General features: G+C 36.1%; 1 pseudogene; it reads left to right on the top strand.

Annotated features, from left to right (window-relative positions):
- Window positions 1-16,188: 16,188 nt before the first annotated feature.
- LOC149602878 (short-chain dehydrogenase/reductase family 16C member 6 pseudogene) lies at window positions 16,189-19,154 on the top strand (annotated as a pseudogene).
- The last annotated feature ends 173 nt before the right edge of the window (window positions 19,155-19,327 follow it).

Below are 19,327 nucleotides of genomic sequence, written 5' to 3'. Positions count from 1 at the left end.
GGGAATTCCATGGGAACAATTGCTAAGTGTTTCTTAAGTATATCTCTAAGAATTTTATTAAGACTCTCTTAAGAAATAAATTTGGGCAAAAGGCGCCAAACTTCCCAATATTTCCCATTGATGTCTCTTAAGAAATTCTAAAACACTCTTCCTAATTTTTTTATGCTTCCTTAAGACAATTTTTGAAAGGGAGGTTAGAGATAAATTGGAAATAAATTATCTATCTCGACAAATGTACCCCCGCGACCCTAAATTTTCACCGAAAAGCTATTTGTACGCTACTCAACAGACACACTCGTATTTGCTATACTAGATTTTAAACAAAACTGTCCCGAAGATTATGCAGTTTGAACAAAAATATTTGCCGAAGAGATCATGGTAGTGTACGTAACCAAGATGAGATAAATAAGCCGCGTATCATACACGATTATTCATTCGCAACATGAGACGTTGAGCTATTACGTCGCAACGAGACGTTCTCGCAGTCTCGAGTAATGCTTAAAAAGGGCCGAGATACGCATTTATAAGATCCGCAGACAAAGGTTCAATAGACGCTACATCCGAAAAAACTCGTATCAGCAGTTCCTGGAAGAGCAGTTTTCGAAATAGAAACCGCAATTAATTAGCCAATTAGCAATTAGACATAGAAACCAATTCAATTCAATTAGAAATTAGACATTTATTTATCAAACTAATTAATTAGAATTACTATTTTCTAATTAAGGTAAAAAAGAAACCATGAGTAAACATAAATGTTTAAAAGTGCCCATGGATTTAGTACTTCGGTAATGTCATTGAAAAACGGGTACGGAAGCCGTGAATTATTCTCGAAAAATGAGACAAGCCTCGAGCCTTCCGTCATGTTAAAATTTGTCTCATTTCTTCATTTTCTTGCCACAGTTCCTATAATGGACTCCTGAGTAGTAAATGCATGCGCACTGCTATTAATTCGAGTAGGTAAAACAGTCGAAATTTCGAAATGGGGCGGTTGCGAACTACGAAATTTTCTACTAGTAGTAGTATTCTCTCATATTTGAGGAGCTGAAAAATTTAGAGTAGCACTACGGTTTCCTCATTGATATAATAAGGCTTTTTCATATTCAAATAGATGAATCAGGAGTTAATTCCTCGATTTTTTACAACAAATCGGCGTAAAAGATTAATTGAAAATCCAATTGGCTACTTAGTTAATCCTAAATCTAATTAAATTTTAATTAGATAATTACCTTTCCGATTCATACTAATTAATTAGAATTACTTCTCAATTAGCACTAAGGTAATTAAAATTCAATTACCATTTTCAATTAGTAAATGTTGCTAATTAATTAGAAATTCAATTAGCTAACTAATTAATAAGCACAGCTCTGAATTGGAATAGGAGAACTGGGAATTGGGTTGAATGAATTTTGGGTAAATGGTAATTGGGTGAAATGGGGGGTAACCTTAATTAGTACCCAAAAAGTTATAAGTGCAATATGAACTTTAATTTTTCATATATTTACGTACAAAATATAAAAACATTAATTGGCTAAAACATTTTTATAAGAAGATAATTATAGAGGCTTTTTAGACCAAATTACTGAAATAATTTACCGCCAAATTCTGCTACATTTCGGTCGAATGGGCCAGGAGGCTCAGCAAGTGCTGAAATGGTGTGTTTGCCATTAATAATCCGTGTGGTGTTTATGCAAAGGATAAATTAGATCAAAAGTAAAATCGTGATGTTTATATTTACAGGGAATACTAGCTGGCAGTCGGAACTTTTGCTTATACGAACTTTCACTTTTGAAAAATTAATTTAACATAAAATTAATTCTCCTGTGACATGTTTTATCTTTACTTCGAGTTTAAAAATAATATTTAAAAAAAATATTGTAGAGAAAATAAGGTTAAACGCGTTTCTGGTACTCGTGAAACTCTCAGGGAAAAATTTAAATTTAACAACAACGTGTGTATCTACTGCTCGGCCGTTGAAGCCCCCAAAAGCACTGCATGCGAGAACTGCCCTCGCTATAAGGAGTGTAATTCAGCAGGTAAGAACTGGTTTCCCTGTATTGGGATATGGTTCTGCACGTGATAACTACCCTCGATGCTAGAGGGCTAAATTAATTGCTCCAATATCTCAAAGTTTTCTTGATATATTTTTTGAAAAGCGCTAAAATATCACAAAGATTTCTTAATACTTTCTTTCGGAAATCTTTATAGCATCCCAAAGTTTTCGAAATATTTTCTTTAGGAAATCATCATAGAATTTGAAAGTTTCTAAATATTTTTTTGCAGGAAAACCATGTAAGTTCCTCCGGGATTACTTAATTATTTCACCAGAAACGCGACAGTCGGATTTCTCAAGAAAACCTATAGGAAAAGGGTTCCACAAACCTCAATAGTCTCTTAATATTTTTTTACATTAATTAAATATAAATATAGTTGAAAGAAAATTTTATAATATTATACCAGTACTTAACACTTGGCCGCGCTGATTCCGTCGCGATTAAAGGCGTCTTTACGCCCAATGGGAACCAGCCTTAAATTATGCATAAAGCTAGATTCCTACTCGACGGAAAACACGATGGAAACCCGGCAGAAAGGGGTTCGACCGAAAAATCTTTACGCCGATTTTTTCGGTCGTCTTCGGCGTTACGCCGATGTCTCAGCCAATGAAATTATCCCACTGACAACGTCATAAATTTCAAGAGCGCACCCACACGCGAGATCGATTGATAGCCGCCATTTTTTTGTGGTTGACCAAGGCTTATCGGAAACACGCCACCAAGAAAGAAAAATTAAATTAACGGAATTACGGAAGTAAAAAGAGATAAGATGTTAATAAGGAAGACTTTACTGAGGAGGTTAGAAAATATCCCTTCTTGTACGATCTAAGCGACAAGGGGACAAAGATACCCATTCAGAGTGCGAAATAGATGCCGTGGAAACCACTTTCATCTGTTACGTGATTCAAAAATATCTACCGCCAAACTCAAAATTCAGTCGTAGTGTGAACGGTCTACCGCCGGACGCCGGCGTAAGTTAAAATTTCTACCGGCGGCTGCGCTTTACTCGTTGGCTTGACAAAGAAGTTGAATGGGTCATCATTTTAATGAATGAAAAACCAAGCCACTCAGCAACTACAGCGATCTGAAAACGCCGTTGTAACTTTAGGCCAAATTAAAACACTTTACCAAATTAAATGTTTAATTTTTTGGTCTAAAATGCTTTTAGCTCTGCCCTCAGAATCGATCGATTCTTAAATATCGAATCTTTTTCAATTATGACCAATTAATTGAAAACAATATGGTCAAGCCATATTCGTTGCTACACTTGAAGGGAAAATTCATCGCATTTTACGTGATACTTTGATGACCCGTATCTCCGCGGGTGTTCAGTTTTGGACCATAGTTCTTTGGTGACTTAGTCTTGTTTTGACCCGTAGAATGCGCCCCTGAATTTGTGACAGATCTTTTTGTAACACCCTGTATACTATGTACTTCTCCGTTTGGAGCAAGGCAGTCTATCATGCCATCGCCAATCCCTTCCGCCATTACTATTGAATCGTCGGCGAGATGAATCCTCTCTGATTTCGGCGTTATGGATTTGAAATTCTTCCGATCGCTGGACATGTGACTGGTGGCCCCTGAGTCCACATACCATGAGTTCGCTTGTGAGCCATTCGAAGCCTTGAAGGCTGTATACTCCCCGCTCGTTCTCTTTTCTACCGCTGCTTTACTTCGCTCACTTTGAGAAGCAGCATGTACTCGATCCAGCTTATCTATGTAAACTCGGCAATCCTTTATATAGTGCCCTGGCTTGTTACAATGATAACAGACTCCTCTGCTTGGAGGGCGCCGTTGATTATTGAATCTTCGACCTTTGCTTTGACTTGAAGTCTGCAACGCTGTGTCATTCCTAGAGGAAGCTGCTCTCGTCTCTTGGCGTCGATTGAATTCGTCCAGTACTTTCGTTTTCACAAAGTCTAATGTCAGATCTGCTTCCGGTCTCACTTCGAGGGCTGTGACCAAGACATTGTAAGATTCCGGTAGACTGCAGAGTAGCATGGCAGCGACGTGTGTATCAGGCAAATTTTCTCCGATTCCTCGTAATTTCTCGACGATCTCCAACATGAACCCTATGTGGTCTTGCATACTTTGGTCATCGTCCTTGAAGCGCATTTGATGCATCTTCCGTAGCAGGAATAATTTTCTTGTGATGTTCGCTTGCTCATGTAACTTCTGAAGTGTCTTCCACATGGAATGGGCAGTCTTCTCGTGAACGATATGAATTAATTGATCGTCTTCCATAGACAGTGCTATGGCAGCTTGGGCTTGCTTGTCTCTCTTATCCCAGTCAGCAGGAGGTTCCAACGTAGGTTTCGGTTTCTCTACGACTTCCCATAGATTGTCTCTGGTCAGTATCATCTTGATTTTTAATTTCCATAGTTGATAGTAAGTATTGTTCAACTTCGCGACAAGAGATTTCAAGTCGCTAGAAGCCATGTTGTACAGACTGTTAAAAAAGTCTTTGCGCGTTGCAGTTTTCGCACATATTTTACTATATTTCAAAAACTATTCAAGCTAGCGCTCTGGAATAAAGTGCGTTATAAATGTTTTGCATTTCTCTTTCATATTTTACCCGTTCCACAGTTGTCCTTTGCATACTTATACCGGAAACCGGAAATGTCAAAATTATCAACTTTGAAAATATTGGATTCTCGAGGATATAAATGCGATTTTCGGATTCCTTGGGGTCGATTCATATTTGAAAAGTTTTCACCAAATTCAATTCGGATGAATAGGTCACGAGTAATCAGCCTTTATTCAAAATCTGGCAACTTCGATTTAAATGGCGATAATTCATAATCGAGTATCGAATCTTTGTCGTAATAATGCTTGTTAGATGTTATGGCACCTTATGCATATATATATGATTGGTCTTGTGGCGCGATACTTTGAAACAATTCAGACGCTCGTTAAAGGGATGGTGAAGTGAAAAATTAAGTAATATTTTATTGATTCTTCTATAAGACCAATCTGCATAGTGAATTATCCAGGAAATAACACCGAACGATTTTTATACGTCAATTAGTTTGAAATTTCATGGATAATTTTAAATAAGGATCTCCGACCAATCGCGTAGAGCCCTGTCCTTTTATAAACAATTTTCTCGTGGCACGTTCCGTGTTGAATCAATTTATTGCGAGATTTGAAACAATTTGCGTAATGTGACAATTGTGGCGCGAGACATGAAGCGTGCCACGAGAATTTTGTTAACAAAAAGGCACGGCGTTACGCGATTGGTCGGAGGTCCTTATTTAAAATTATTCTTAAAATCTTAGCCTAATTTGAATATTAAAATCAATGGGAGGTATTTGCTAAATTTTTCATTATGCAGACTGGTCTTATAAGAACCGATAAAAAATCACTTTAATTTCCACTTCCCCCTCCCTTTAAAGGGAGGGTGAAGTAGAAAATCGAGTGATTTTTTATCTATTCTTCTACTAATTATAAGACCAGTCTGCATAGTCAAACATTCAGGAAATACTTCCGAATGATTTTAAAATTCAAATTAGGTTCAGATTTCAAGGATAATTTTAAACAAAGTCCTCCGACCAATCGCGTAACGCCCTGCCTTTTTGTTAACAAAATTCTCGTGGCACGCTCCATGTCTCGCGCCACGATTATCACGTCGCGCGCGAATTTTATCAAATCTCGCGGTAAATTTCATTCGACATGGAACGTGCCACGAGAATTTTGTTAACAAAAAGGCAGGGCGTTACGCGATTGGTCGGAGGACCTTCTTCAAAGTTATCCTTGAAATCTGAACCTAATTTGAATTTTTAAATCACTCGAAAGTATTTCCTGAATGTTTCACTATGCAGAATGGCCTTATAATTAGTATAAGAATCGATAAAAAATCACTTGATTTTCTACTTCACCCTCCCTTTAAGAGAAAACTCGCGTCTTTTGAAGAGGAGAAGCGGTTTGAAAATATTGTTATTTGGGCCATGATATCATAATATTTAGAACTCATATTAATTACGTCTATGTCTTCAGCCCGACTCATTGCAGCCTAGTGAAAATCTCATTCATGATGGCATATGCGCTTCACGAGATCCCTACAAATAGACATATTCAACTATTCCATTAAGAAACAACTTCAGAGGAGATGGCTTCTATGCTAGGAAGGTTCGCTACGCGATTGAGCTTCGCTAAACGGAGCCTGGGGTTGCCTATAGCCTCCCGCGTATAGAGCAAATGTCAGGCCATTGAAAGATTTTATTTTAGAGGTAGGAATAGGGAACAGAGTAATCTAGGCGCGTGTCAAAGTCCCGGACCCCCTTCGTCGGGACGGTGGGATATGAAAGAAGAGGCGGGTCATAGCGACAGAGTTAAAAAGGAATTACGTATTTTTCGCCGTCCCAGTCAGTAACGTCATAAAAACCTAGTTTAAGTGAGCCAATCTGAAATTTTAAACTTTTAATTACGTGTTGGAGGGAGGAGCTCTATACTGGGCTATGAGTCGGACTGAATTAAACACTAACCGTTCTCTATTCCTACTTCTAAAATTAAATATATCTCTGGTGAGGCTTAATAATAAAGCCGACCGCAACCAAAGCATGGGCAAAGGCGTATTTCAAAACTGACGTTCAAAGCTACCGATGGAAAAGCCTAAAAATTAAATGAAAAAAAAATGAAAGCCGGTAACAATGATCACAACTGAAAATAACAGCTAACAGCTAAAACGAGCCCGAACGGTAAAAACTTGAAGTTAGTCTCTGCGCTGCTGGTCTGCTACTCCTTTCGTTTAGTTTCTATGGCAAGGTTACTAGCTTTGGGAGGTATAGGGATATTAGGCCATTTTGTGTTTTAAGACTTTTATTGTGAAGGAAAGAAACCAAGCCTGTTTAAAGATATTTCGAATAACTTTTAATATCTTTATAAGTTTAAAAATATCTATAAAACTATTTGGACGAAAATTTTCAAATAACAAGATTTCCTTTGAGTTTCAAATTGAAGAATGTTCGTGTGCTTTATTGAACTATTCTTTTACAAACAAGGCAGTCACTTTCAGTTTTAAATGTTGCTTGATTTTTTATTGGACCTCCCCTAGCCTTTAAAGGGAGGATGAAGAGGAAAACAAAGTGATTTTTAATCGATTCTTCTTCCAATTATAAGTTCATTTTGCATAGTGAAACCTCCAGGAAATAAAGTCTCCAAATGATTTTAAAATTCAAATTAGGCTCAGATTTTATAGATAATTTGAAATAAGCAAGTCTGACCAAACGCTTAACGCCCTGCCTTCCTATTAACAAAATTTCCGTTGCCCGCTCTATATCGTGCACCACGATAGTCACATCGTGAGAAACTTTTATTAAATCTCGCGATAAATTCCATTGGGCATGGAGCGTGCCACGAGAATTTTGTCAATAGGAAGGCAGGGCGTTACGCGATCGGTCAAAGGTTATTATTTTAAATTATCCATAAAACCTAAACCGAATTTTAATTTTAATATCATTCTGAGATATTTCCTGGATGTTTCACTATGCAGAATAGTCTCATAATTAGTAGAAGAATCGATAAAAACACATTTTTTCACTTCACCCTCCCTTTAAACACATTCTTAGTCTTATTCTTAAAGACAGACATAAACTCTAATGAAATTTGGAGGTAAAGCATTGTAATATTCAACAGATCCGCCCGGTTCGCTGGTATTCTTTTCTGCGTAAGATTAACCAGCCCTAATCGTGACCGGTATTAATATAATTAATCAGCTAAAAATTATTCTTATCTAACATAAAAAATAGTTTTAGTGTATGGTTTCAGGCTCTGAAGGACAATTGGCCAGCCCATGCGTCCCGACTCGTTGCAAGATTTCGGGCGAACGAAGAAAGTGACACTTTTCACGGGGCCGTTCTTTCGCCCGACTTGAACCTATTTAGCGTTTATGTCTCTCATTAAATAAAAATAGTGTTTAAGGGCTAGGGGAGGTTAAGTAAAATATTAAGCAACAATTGAAACTGAAAGTGACAGTCTTGTTTGTAAAAGAATAGTTCAATAAAGCATACGAACTATCTTTAATTTAAAACTCGAAGGAAGTCTTGTAATTTGAAACTCGTAGGAAGTATTGTTATTTGAAAATTTTCCTCCAAATTTTATTAATATTTGTCAGCTTTTAACTAATTATTAATAAAGATAATAAAAGTTTTCGAAAAATTCTTCAAAAATGGCATGTTTTCTTTCCCTCATAATAAAAGTCTTAAAACACAAAATTCCCTAATATCCCCATTACTCCCTAACTGCATTTATCACGCCCGAAGTAATATATTTATATAAATGATCGAGCAAGTAACTGCATTGATGATTTTTTTTCACTACCCCTCGATGCCCAATAATAGTATTTTTGCCATAGAAACTAAACGAAAGGAGTAGCAGACCAGCAGCGCAGAGACTAACTTCAAGTTTTTACCGTTCGGGCTCGTTTTAGCTGTTAGCTGTTATTTTCAGTTGTGATCATTGTTACCGGCTTTCATTTTTTTTTCATTTAATTTTTAGGCTTTTCCATCGGTAGCTTTGAACGTCAGTTTTGAAATACGCCTTTGCCCATGCTTTGGTTGCGGTCGGCTTTATTATTTAGCCTCACCAGAGATATATTTAATTTTAGAAGTAGGAATAGAGAACGGTTAGTGTTTAATTCAGTCCGACTCATAGCCCAGTATAGAGCCCCTCCCTCCAACACGTAATTAAAAGTTTAAAATTTCAGATTGGCTCACTAAAACTAGGTTTTTATGACGTTACTGACTGGGACGGCGAAAAATACGTAATTCCTTTTTAACTCTGTCGCTATGACCCGCCTCTTCTTTCATATCCCACCGTCCCGACGAAGGGGGTCCGGGACTTTGACACGCGCCAAGATTACTCTGTTCCCTATTCCTACCTCTAAAATAAAATCTTTCAATGGCCTGACATTTGCTCTATACGCGGGAGGCTATAGGCAACCCCCAGGCTCCGTTTAGCGAAGCTCAAACGCGTAGCGAACCTTCCTAGCATAGAAGCCATCTCCTCTGAAGTTGTTTCTTAATGGAATAGTTGAATATGTCTATTTGTAGGGATCTCGTGAAGCGCATATGCCATCATGAATGAGATTTTCACTAGGCTGCAATGAGTCGGGCTGAAGACCTAGACGTAATTAATATGAGTTCTAAATATTATGATATCATGGCCCAAATAACAATATTTTCAAACCGCTTCTCCTCTTCAAAAGACGCGAGTTTTCTCTTAAAGGGAGGGGGAAGTGGAAATTAAAGTGATTTTTTATCGGTTCTTATAAGACCAGTCTGCATAATGAAAAATTTAGCAAATACCTCCCATTGATTTTAATATTCAAATTAGGCTAAGATTTTAAGAATAGTTTTAAATAAGGACCTCCGACCAATAGCGTAATGCCGTGCCTTTTTGTTAACAAAATTCTCGTGGCACGCTTCATTTCTCGCGCCACAATTGTCACATTACGCAAATTGTTTCAAATCTCGCAATAAATTGATTCAACACGGAACGTGCCACGAGAAAATTGTTTATAAAAGGACAGGGCTCTACGCGATTGGTCGGAGATCCTTATTTAAAATTATCCATGAAATTTCAAACTAATTGACGTATAAAAATCGTTCGGTGTTATTTCCTGGATAATTCACTATGCAGATTGGTCTTATAGAAGAATCAATAAAATATTACTTAATTTTTCACTTCACCATCCCTTTAACGAGCGTCTGAATTGTTTCAAAGTATCGCGCCACAAGACCAATCATATATATATGCATAAGGTGCCATAACATCTAACAAGCATTATTACGACAAAGATTCGATACTCGATTATGAATTATCGCCATTTAAATCGAAGTTGCCAGATTTTGAATAAAGGCTGATTACTCGTGACCTATTCATCCGAATTGAATTTGGTGAAAACTTTTCAAATATGAATCGACCCCAAGGAATCCGAAAATCGCATTTATATCCTCGAGAATCCAATATTTTCAAAGTTGATAATTTTGACATTTCCGGTTTCCGGTATAAGTATGCAAAGGACAACTGTGGAACGGGTAAAATATGAAAGAGAAATGCAAAACTTTTATAACGCACTTTATTCCAGAGCGCTAGCTTGAATAGTTTTTGAAATATAGTAAAATATGTGCAAAAACTGCAACGCGCAAAGACTTTTTTAACAGTCTGTACGTATTGACCGAAGACTAAGTCTTATACTATAATACTACTATACTAACTGGTACCCGACTTTCCTTAACATAAGTATTTATACGCGGCTGAGCCCATAACCTGATAGATATTCATAACCTTATAGCTAACTTATATTAAAGAGATAATCCATAAAGAAGAGAGAGACCAAATAAAATAACGAACTGTTTATTAAACGAGTGAGAGAGTGAAGTGAAGTGAAGTTAAACATAACATTGCTATTTATAGCAGTTCCCAAAAACAGTATTAAGATATTAACCGGTTAAAAAACAACATCGCCGTTCCTAAATTACAGAGTTAATATGTTCCGAGTAGATAGGAGTCGATTTCTCCAACAAAAAGTTGCAAGGGTTCTCGGCTAATTGAAAGCCGTGCAATGTGGTTCTAGCGAACTGAAGATGAACCACGAGAGATGGGATATTTTTAATTCTAATGCATTTTTCTTTTGTCTACTAGCAATCTACCCCCATAGAGCAATGCTCAAGGAGATCTAGCTTAAACATAACGCACTTTTAAAGCAATTGTTGGTACCTGTTGCGCCCCTACACACCAATTTAAACCAATCAGAACTGTCCCACGAGGGTTTAGCTAAAACTAGCCATTGCTAAGCTTAGCGGGTCATTTAATTCCACCCCTTGACTACGGGAGCATCAAGTGGCATTTCTTTGAACTAAACCACAGTCGAGACTTGTTTTAGCCTTGAAGAAGAGAAGGATGGAGTGGTAACCCCCATACCTATAACGTTGCCTCTGCAGCCCCATCTACGGCACCGAAGTACTCCCGGCATCCTCAGCGTTTATGTAGGGTCGTACGGTACAGAAAAGTAAAGGATTCCCCCCCTGATTCTTAAAAATGAAAGTTAATTCATACAATGACGGCAGCCTTTAACAATCGCCAACCGAAGGATAGGGGTGTGCGCGAGGCACACCGGGATAGTTTCAGTGCCCATTATCATTCCACTCCATCTTACTTCAGTACTCCCTGCTTTAACAAATGCCCCGCTAAAGTTACTCCAAGGAAAACGCCAGTGACAAAGAATTAAATTAATTTAATCCTGAAATAATTCTTTTTGACCAATTAAATATCGTACGTGCTACTAGCTCTTTAATCCATTTTTCCCAAAAATCTAGATAAGTCGGAACAATAATCATTGAAGTTTCGTGAGAGTCTTTTAGATTACATCAAACGCACACCCATTCAAATTATTTATAATTAAAGTCCCTAAGAAAAAAAACTAAAACCAAATGTCACGTACAGAAAATATAGAAAAACTAGAAATCTAATTTGCATTTAGGTCATTTTTTATTTCGTTATATGACCAATTCCTTATAAAATTTAAACTTGTTTCTACCACAAAGTTAAACCCGAACGTTACTATTTTATACTTCGTCTTATAATTCCTTGTTTTATGTAAGTAAAATAAGTTTCGGTTTTAAATATTGTTATTTTTGGAGAGAGGAGGGTATACAGGGTGTTCCCTAAAGGGGTTTGAGGATCAAAGTACAGTCTAAAATGTTCTACGACATTTTGCACTAGGGGTTACTGTTTTAAATTTTTGATCACAGGGTTTTAGGGATGATCCCTTAAATTTAAGTAAGAAAATTAAAAACAAAGATAATTTCATTAAGGGGTCACCTCTAAAACATTTTAATAATAACTTATAGAAGTTACATTTTCCATTTAAAATGGCCCATACAGGATCAGCCTAGCCAAAAATTTAAATTCGTTATAAGAAAAATGGTTTTTTTTTTTTGGAATTATAGGGTTTTATAGGAGAAAAAAAGGGTATTTTATAGGAAAATATAATACTAAAATGCCCTTATATAAAAATATTTTGGCTTAAACTATGTAGAAAAATCTCAAAATAGTAAAAAAATTAATTTTACTTTGAAAAGAGGACCTTAATTAAAATATAATATATAAAAAATCCTGAGCAATTTCGGTGTCTAGTCAAATGAGATCTCGATAAAAAGAGCTAAATTTTGATAAATTTGATGCATAACTATTGTAATACTTCGACTAAGTCAAAAATATAGGATATTATAGGACCTTTCATGAAAATGAAAGATAATATAGGACATTATAGGTCCATTCATGAAATTATAAGATAATATAGGACATTATAGGTCCATTCATGAAATTATAAGATAATATAGGACATTATAGGACCTTTCATGAAATTATAAGATAATATAGGACATTATAGGACCTTTCATGAAATTATAAGATAATATAGGACATTATGGGACCTTTCATGAAATTATAAGATAATATAGGACATTATAGGACCTTTCATGAAATTATAAGATAATATAGGACAGGTTCAAAAATATAGGATTTTATAGGACCTTTCATAAAATTATAGGATTTTATAGGACCTTTCATAAAATTATAGGATTTTATAGGACCTTTCATAAAATTATAGGATATTATAGAACCTTTCATGAAATTATAGGATATTATAGAACCTTTCATGAAATTATAGGATATTATAGAACCTTTCACGAAATTATAGGATATTATAGAACCTTTCATGAAATTATAAGATATTATATAACCTTTCATGAAATTCTAGGATATTATAGGACATTATAGGACCTTCCATGAAATTATAAGATAATATAGGACATTATAGGACCTTTCATGAAATTATAAGATAATATAGGGCAGGTTCAAAAATATAGGATTTTATAGGACCTTTCATAAAATTATAGGATTTTATAGGACCTTTCATAAAATTATAGGATATTATAGAACCTTTCATGAAATTATAGGATATTATAGAACCTTTCATGAAATTATAGGATATTATAGAACCTTTCACGAAATTATAGGATATTATAGAACCTTTCATGAAATTATAAGATATTATAGAACCTTTCATGAAATTCTAGGATATTATAGAACCTTTCATGAAATTATAGGATATTATAGAACCTTTAATGAAATTATAGGATATTATCGAACCTTTCATGAAATTATAGGATATTATAGAACCTTTCATGAAATTATAGGATATAATAGAACCTTTCATGAAATTATAGGATATTATAGAACCTTTCATGAAATTATAGGATATTATAGAACCTTTCATGAAATTATAGGATATTATAGAACCTTTCATGAAATTATAGGATATTATGGAACCTCTCATGAAATTATAGGATATTATAGAACCTTTCATGAAATTATAGGATATTATAGAACCTTTCATGAAATTATAGGATATTATAGAACCTTTCACGAAATTATAGGATATTATAGAACCTTTCATGAAATTATAGGATAATAAAGGAAAGGTTCAAAAATACAGGATTTTATAGGAATTATAGGACTGCTGGGATTCCTGCACATGCAGAAACCTCATTGGAGCCATTGAAGCAAACGTCAGCCACGAAATACACATCACAATCGTGAAACGTTGTTAAGAGTTTCACCGTTAACATGGTTCCCATTATATTTATAGGACAAGTTAAGAAAAATAGGATTTTATAGGAATTATAGGACTTGCCCATAGAACGAACTGTTCTACTACTTTACACCCTGTATGTTAAAAGAGTGTTCGGATAAGTCCTTCGTCAGAATATGGAAATTAGTACAATTTACATTTTTTTAAACTTACGGAAGCAATATACGTAGACAGACACGTTCGCGACCTAACTTAAAAAATAATTACCTTTAAATATTCTATCCCGATGATAGATTACGTTTAATTGCCTTTTATGAGTAAACAAATTAAAAAAAATAGATAAACGTTTCCCGTTAAAAAAGTTGTTCCTTTTCAAATTAAGGTTTTTCAAATTTGGAAGAAACTAAGAATCTCGAAGACTACAGATTGCTTATAGCAGAAGTATATAATACTTCTCTTCGAGAGAAGTGCACCACAAAGCGTGGTAAGTGTAACGTCATTCTTCCCAACATCGGAACATTTGGAGCAAGGTTACTAAACCGAATCACGTACGCGATAAATAGTTCCCTCATCATTTCTCTATTAGTGCTTCACTATTTGGCAAAACGCGTTTGAGGATTTTTGTCCCACCTCAAGACGAGGTTTGTGGATTGATTGCTGGGAATTTAGTGTCAAACAATTATAAAATTCACCTTATGGTGCGATGCCCATCTGAAGTTTGATGAGCGGGAAAGCAAACTAAAAGGGTGAGCCTGGGAAGAATGACGTTACATAACTAAAGTATTAAGAGGATACAGAGTGTCATCCTTCTTCTATTATCCCCTTCTGCTTATAGTTAATTTATTTTTGGAATTGAACTTTAGCCAATTTCAATAGGGATCCCAGTATTTAACGGTGAAAGGAATTATGGTTAGAATACGAATAATTTCAATTAAGTCCCCATATTTAATAGATGGCTATCTTCAATAAACTGGACATTATTACTTTTAGATTATAAGAGACAAAAACTCCTTAAAGGGAGGGTGAAAAGGAAAAAGATCAACAGATTTTTTACTGATTCTTCTACTAATTATAAGACCAATCTGTATAATGAAACATCCAGGAATTAATACATCTGAATGATTTAAAATTAAAATTAGTTTGAGATTTCATAGATAATTTGAAAGTTGCACCTACGAAAAGTCACCTAACGCCCTCTCTTCTTGTTAACAAAATTTCCGTAGACCGCTCTATACCAGGGCCGGATTAAGCAATTTTGCACCCGGGGGCCAAGAAAATTGCGCCCCCTTAAGCCGGGAAAAAAAGAACATCAAATATTGCTGAGGGGGAAAAGTTTAACTCAATGCGCCCCCAACAAGCCAGTGCCCCCTCGCCCCCCCCCTTTAATCCGGCCCTGCAACGCATGCAAATTTTATCAAATCTCGCGCTAAATTTCAGTCGATATGAAGCGTGCCACGAAAATGTGTTAACAAGAAGGTAGATGGTTACGCGATTGGTCGGAGGTACTTATTTAAAATTACTCATGAAATTTCAAACTATTTGTAATTTTAAAATCATTTGGAAGTATTTCCTACGCAGATAGGTTTTGTAATTAGTAGAAGAATCGATATAAAAAAATCACTTGATTTTCCTTTTCACCCTCCCTTTAAAGATTAGTGGAGTCGCCCAATATCTCGTTCCTTGTCCGGAAATTAAGAGAATAACTCGAAATATAACTTTGTTTAACCCAAGTCGGAATCAATATTCTCTCTGTGTTCCTTCCCATTAGGTCGGATTCACTATAAAGGAGTAACACGAAAATATTTATGCTATTCCAACGCATTTAGAAATTAATGTTTAAAAAGTCGTGTTTTTGAAGAATTACAGAAACGTAGTCCGTTATGTGACGAGTGCATTTTAAACTTAACTTTTCGTGACGAGTGCATTTTGAATTAAACTTTTCGTGAAGAGTGAATTTTGAATTAAACTTTTCGTGAAGAGTGCATTTTGAATTAAACTTATCGTGTATAGAAAACTAACAAAGCATTGCGGATTTCGGTGAAACGTGCAATTAATAGAAAACTAACGAAGAATTGCGAATTACGATTAAAAGTGCTACTTATAAAATATTATAACAAAGCCTTGTGAATTTCGGTGAAAAATGCAATTTCATAAAAAAGATATGCCTGACATCTGACTTTTATAGCTAATTTCAAACTCCGGTTTAAAAATTTAAATTTTCTGTGTAAGATATATACCTATTTACAGCTTGAAAGCCGCCACCGATACAGGTCGGTTTTCTGTGAAATCATTATTTACAAACGAATTATCCTTAACTTTTGTTAGAAATTATGCAAAGCTTGTTTGGTAACAAACGGATTTGGCATTACTCGTCTCGTGCTATAAAATCTTTGAAAGTTTTGTAGTAACATTATGAGACATTTCTTTGAACAACTAGAACTGCGGTTTCAATAACGCTTCATAACTGAAAACAAAAAAAAATAAATTGGCAGTAATATATACGTTAATTGCTGAATCCTCTTTCATTTAACGGTCAAAACCATGCAAGAATTGAAGGAAAGTGCTAATTCAATCGCGAAAAGTATCACGAACACCGTGACAAGGTACTGGATATTTCTTGTCGCGCTAATCGTGTACTTAATCGAGGTTGCGCTGTTTAGTATGACGTCCATGGTTCCAATTACGTTTAAACGAAAGAAAAACCTCAAAGGTGAAATTGTTTTAATTACGGGCGGAGCTTCGGGGTTCGGCCGTTTAATGGCGGTCAAATTCGCCCAACTGGGATGCAAAGTGGTCATTTGGGACGTGGACGAAAAGGGCAGCGCTGAGACGTGTCGTATAGTATCCAACAAGAAAGGTTGCGAAGGACAAATTTACAGATACAAAGTGGATATTACTGATAAGGAAAGCGTCTACCGAACGGCTAAAAAGGTATGAGAATCGTTATCATCACTGACCACGTACAGGGGGTTTCAGAAAGGTTCCATGACATTTTCCCGTTACGGTCACCGATTACAAGTTAAGATCAGTGTGTTTTACAGATGACCCCTTAAATTTAATAAGCATTGGTCTTTCAGTTTCTTAATTAAATTTAAGCGGTTATCCGTAAAACGCCCCGATCTCAACTTGTTTAGTTTGACCTGGACAGCAAAATGTCATAGAAGTTACATTTTCGACTCGAAATCGCATAACAGACCTCACAAAAACATACTGTATATGGAATACTTATCACGTTGATATTGTTATTACATTCATAGAAACATCATATTAGTATCATGTTAAACACCCTGTCGTGTTATTAAAGTAGTAAGTTTAACATAACTTTATAGCAATATTAACACCTGAATCCTAACCACTGCTTTTCTGGGTAACATTCAATAGACCATTTTCAAAAGTGTAGGGTAAAATAGAGTCTGGTATTTGACCACGTTGTTTGTAGGAAGGCTTATCCGGTGTGTGAATCCAAAGACGTTAGATATGACTTAAAACAGAAGGACGGGTTACTTTGAAGTCTTATCTAACGTCGATTGTTAAGCCTTAACCCCATATATGAATTCAATGACGTTAGATGGGGCTTCAAACAATAAGGAGAGGTAACTTTTATAAAAGAACCTTATTTTCCATTCAAATTTAAATAATTGTTTAAATATTTAGGCTTTGCAAACACCTATTTCATTAAAACATTTTTTTTCCTATTAACACCTTGTTATAAAGCTGTCCCGCTAGGTAATAACTGTTGAATTATCCCCTCGAGGTATTATCTATATCTTTCCTTCCTTTAAAGCTCAAGAAACTAATTAATCTTGTCGTTATTAGAAATAATTATTTTATATTGTAATATAATACCAATTAAATAGATACGAACTACACTTAATGAAAGTCAATAAATACAGAGTGTTTCTGATAAGTCTGCCATAAAATAAAGGGTGTGTTCTCTGGGTCAAACCAGAAGTAGGATGAGACTAGAAGTAAAGCGCTCTAGCATTGGTAATAGATCCTGGAATTAGTGAACAAATTTGAGGATTTTATGCCGCTTCCATCGTGCCTACACTAGAGAGAAAAATAATTGGTCGGGTTCCAAAAAAAAATTCCTACCCCCTTCCCCTCATCCTAAAGCCGCGGAACACGGACGCGGGTGCTTGAATCTAGTTCGGCCGTCTACCGCCGCGAGGGTCTCACGTTTTGAAGGGAAAATTCAGAAACCGCTACCAGAGGGCCAACCGTTGGTGAAGAATTTGGTTACCTCAATACTTCTAGTCCCTTATCTTACTTCTGGTCAAACCGGAGCCTCCGAAATGAACTAGGCCCATGCCAGTCAAATTTTATGTGGGGAAATATTCAGTTTGTTAAGGAAAATATTTTCACCATATATGTGTACGAGATGGCGCTTATATTACCGTTGTGACAGGGGTCTTCCTTAAATTATCATTGATATTTTAGGGGTCAGTCATAAAATTTTTATGATAGAGAAAAGTTTCGTCCTAAAATTAATGTAAATGTTTTTGGGGCTATTTACTTTTTAATGAATATTTCGGTTAGATTGTATTGATGACAACAAAATAATTTATTTCAATTAAAATAATTCAGTAGGAGTAATGAAAACGTATACTTACAATCCGCGACCTTGGCCCAAATACTTAAGCAGTCGACAGGGTCACGGGGTTGAACTTTGTTTATTTTACGGTAATATAAGCGCCCCCAAGCGTAAAACCACGGCGAACTAAATTGGTCAAAAAAATATTCTCGCTTCGCGACACGCATGGGCCTAGTTTATTTCGGAGGCTCCGGTCAAACGGATTGGAAATAACATGGGGTCTAAAAAATTTATTTACGGAGATATTGGCTCCCAAACATTGTCCCCTAAAGTCTTACATCACAACTAATTTATACTTTTCTGACCCAAGGTCAAAGTAGACGTTGGCTTCGTATCAATTCTTATCAACAACGCTGGGGTAGGTACCGGATCGTACCTACAAGACACTGACGACGTCAAAATCGAAAAGGTCATACAGGTCAATACCTTATCTCACTTTTGGACTTGCAAGGCATTCATGGGTGACATGTTGGCGGCAAATCACGGGCACATAGTGTGCGTCTCGAGTTTCGCCGGGTTCGCCGGATTACCAAAGGGTTGTTCGTACACGGCAAGCAAACACGCCGTTATGGGTCTAATGGAGGCCCTAACCTATGAGATACAAGTTCAAGGCAAAACCGGGGTCAAGACTACAGTTGCCTGCCCAAATTTTAGCAGCACCGGCTTTTTTGAAGGGGCTCTTAACGGTACCATGGAAATGAGTACCCCCGAAGACGTCGTGGAAGATATTGTAAACGGGGTTCTAACCAATCAAGAATTTGTCTTTACGCCGAGATACCTCTTCTGGGCCGCGGTCGGCAAACAGTTTGGAAATAGAAAAGCCAATTTACGACTGGGGTTAACACTTTTCGGAACACAAGGGGCTGATCAAATTAAAATGAAAGATATCAATTATTTGTTAAAGGAGAAATAAATGCGTATTAAGTTGTAAATGATTGAACCGAGTCTCTCTTCATATAAATCGCCCAAAGAATACCCCCATACTTTTAGTCACACCTTTTAGAAACCTCTGTATATCGACGTTCAGTATTGCCAAACGCAAATATAGAAAGTAAGGAGGACGTGATTTTCAGGTTCCCTCTGTGC

Source organism: Phalangium opilio, unplaced genomic scaffold (assembly GCF_054372755.1).
Source record: "Phalangium opilio isolate 3A_F unplaced genomic scaffold, DU_Popi_V2 ptg000352l_1, whole genome shotgun sequence".
NCBI lineage: Eukaryota > Metazoa > Arthropoda > Arachnida > Opiliones > Phalangiidae > Phalangium > Phalangium opilio.
The sequence above is the reverse complement of the archived record's forward strand: the minus strand, read 5'-3'. Positions and strand labels throughout refer to the sequence as shown.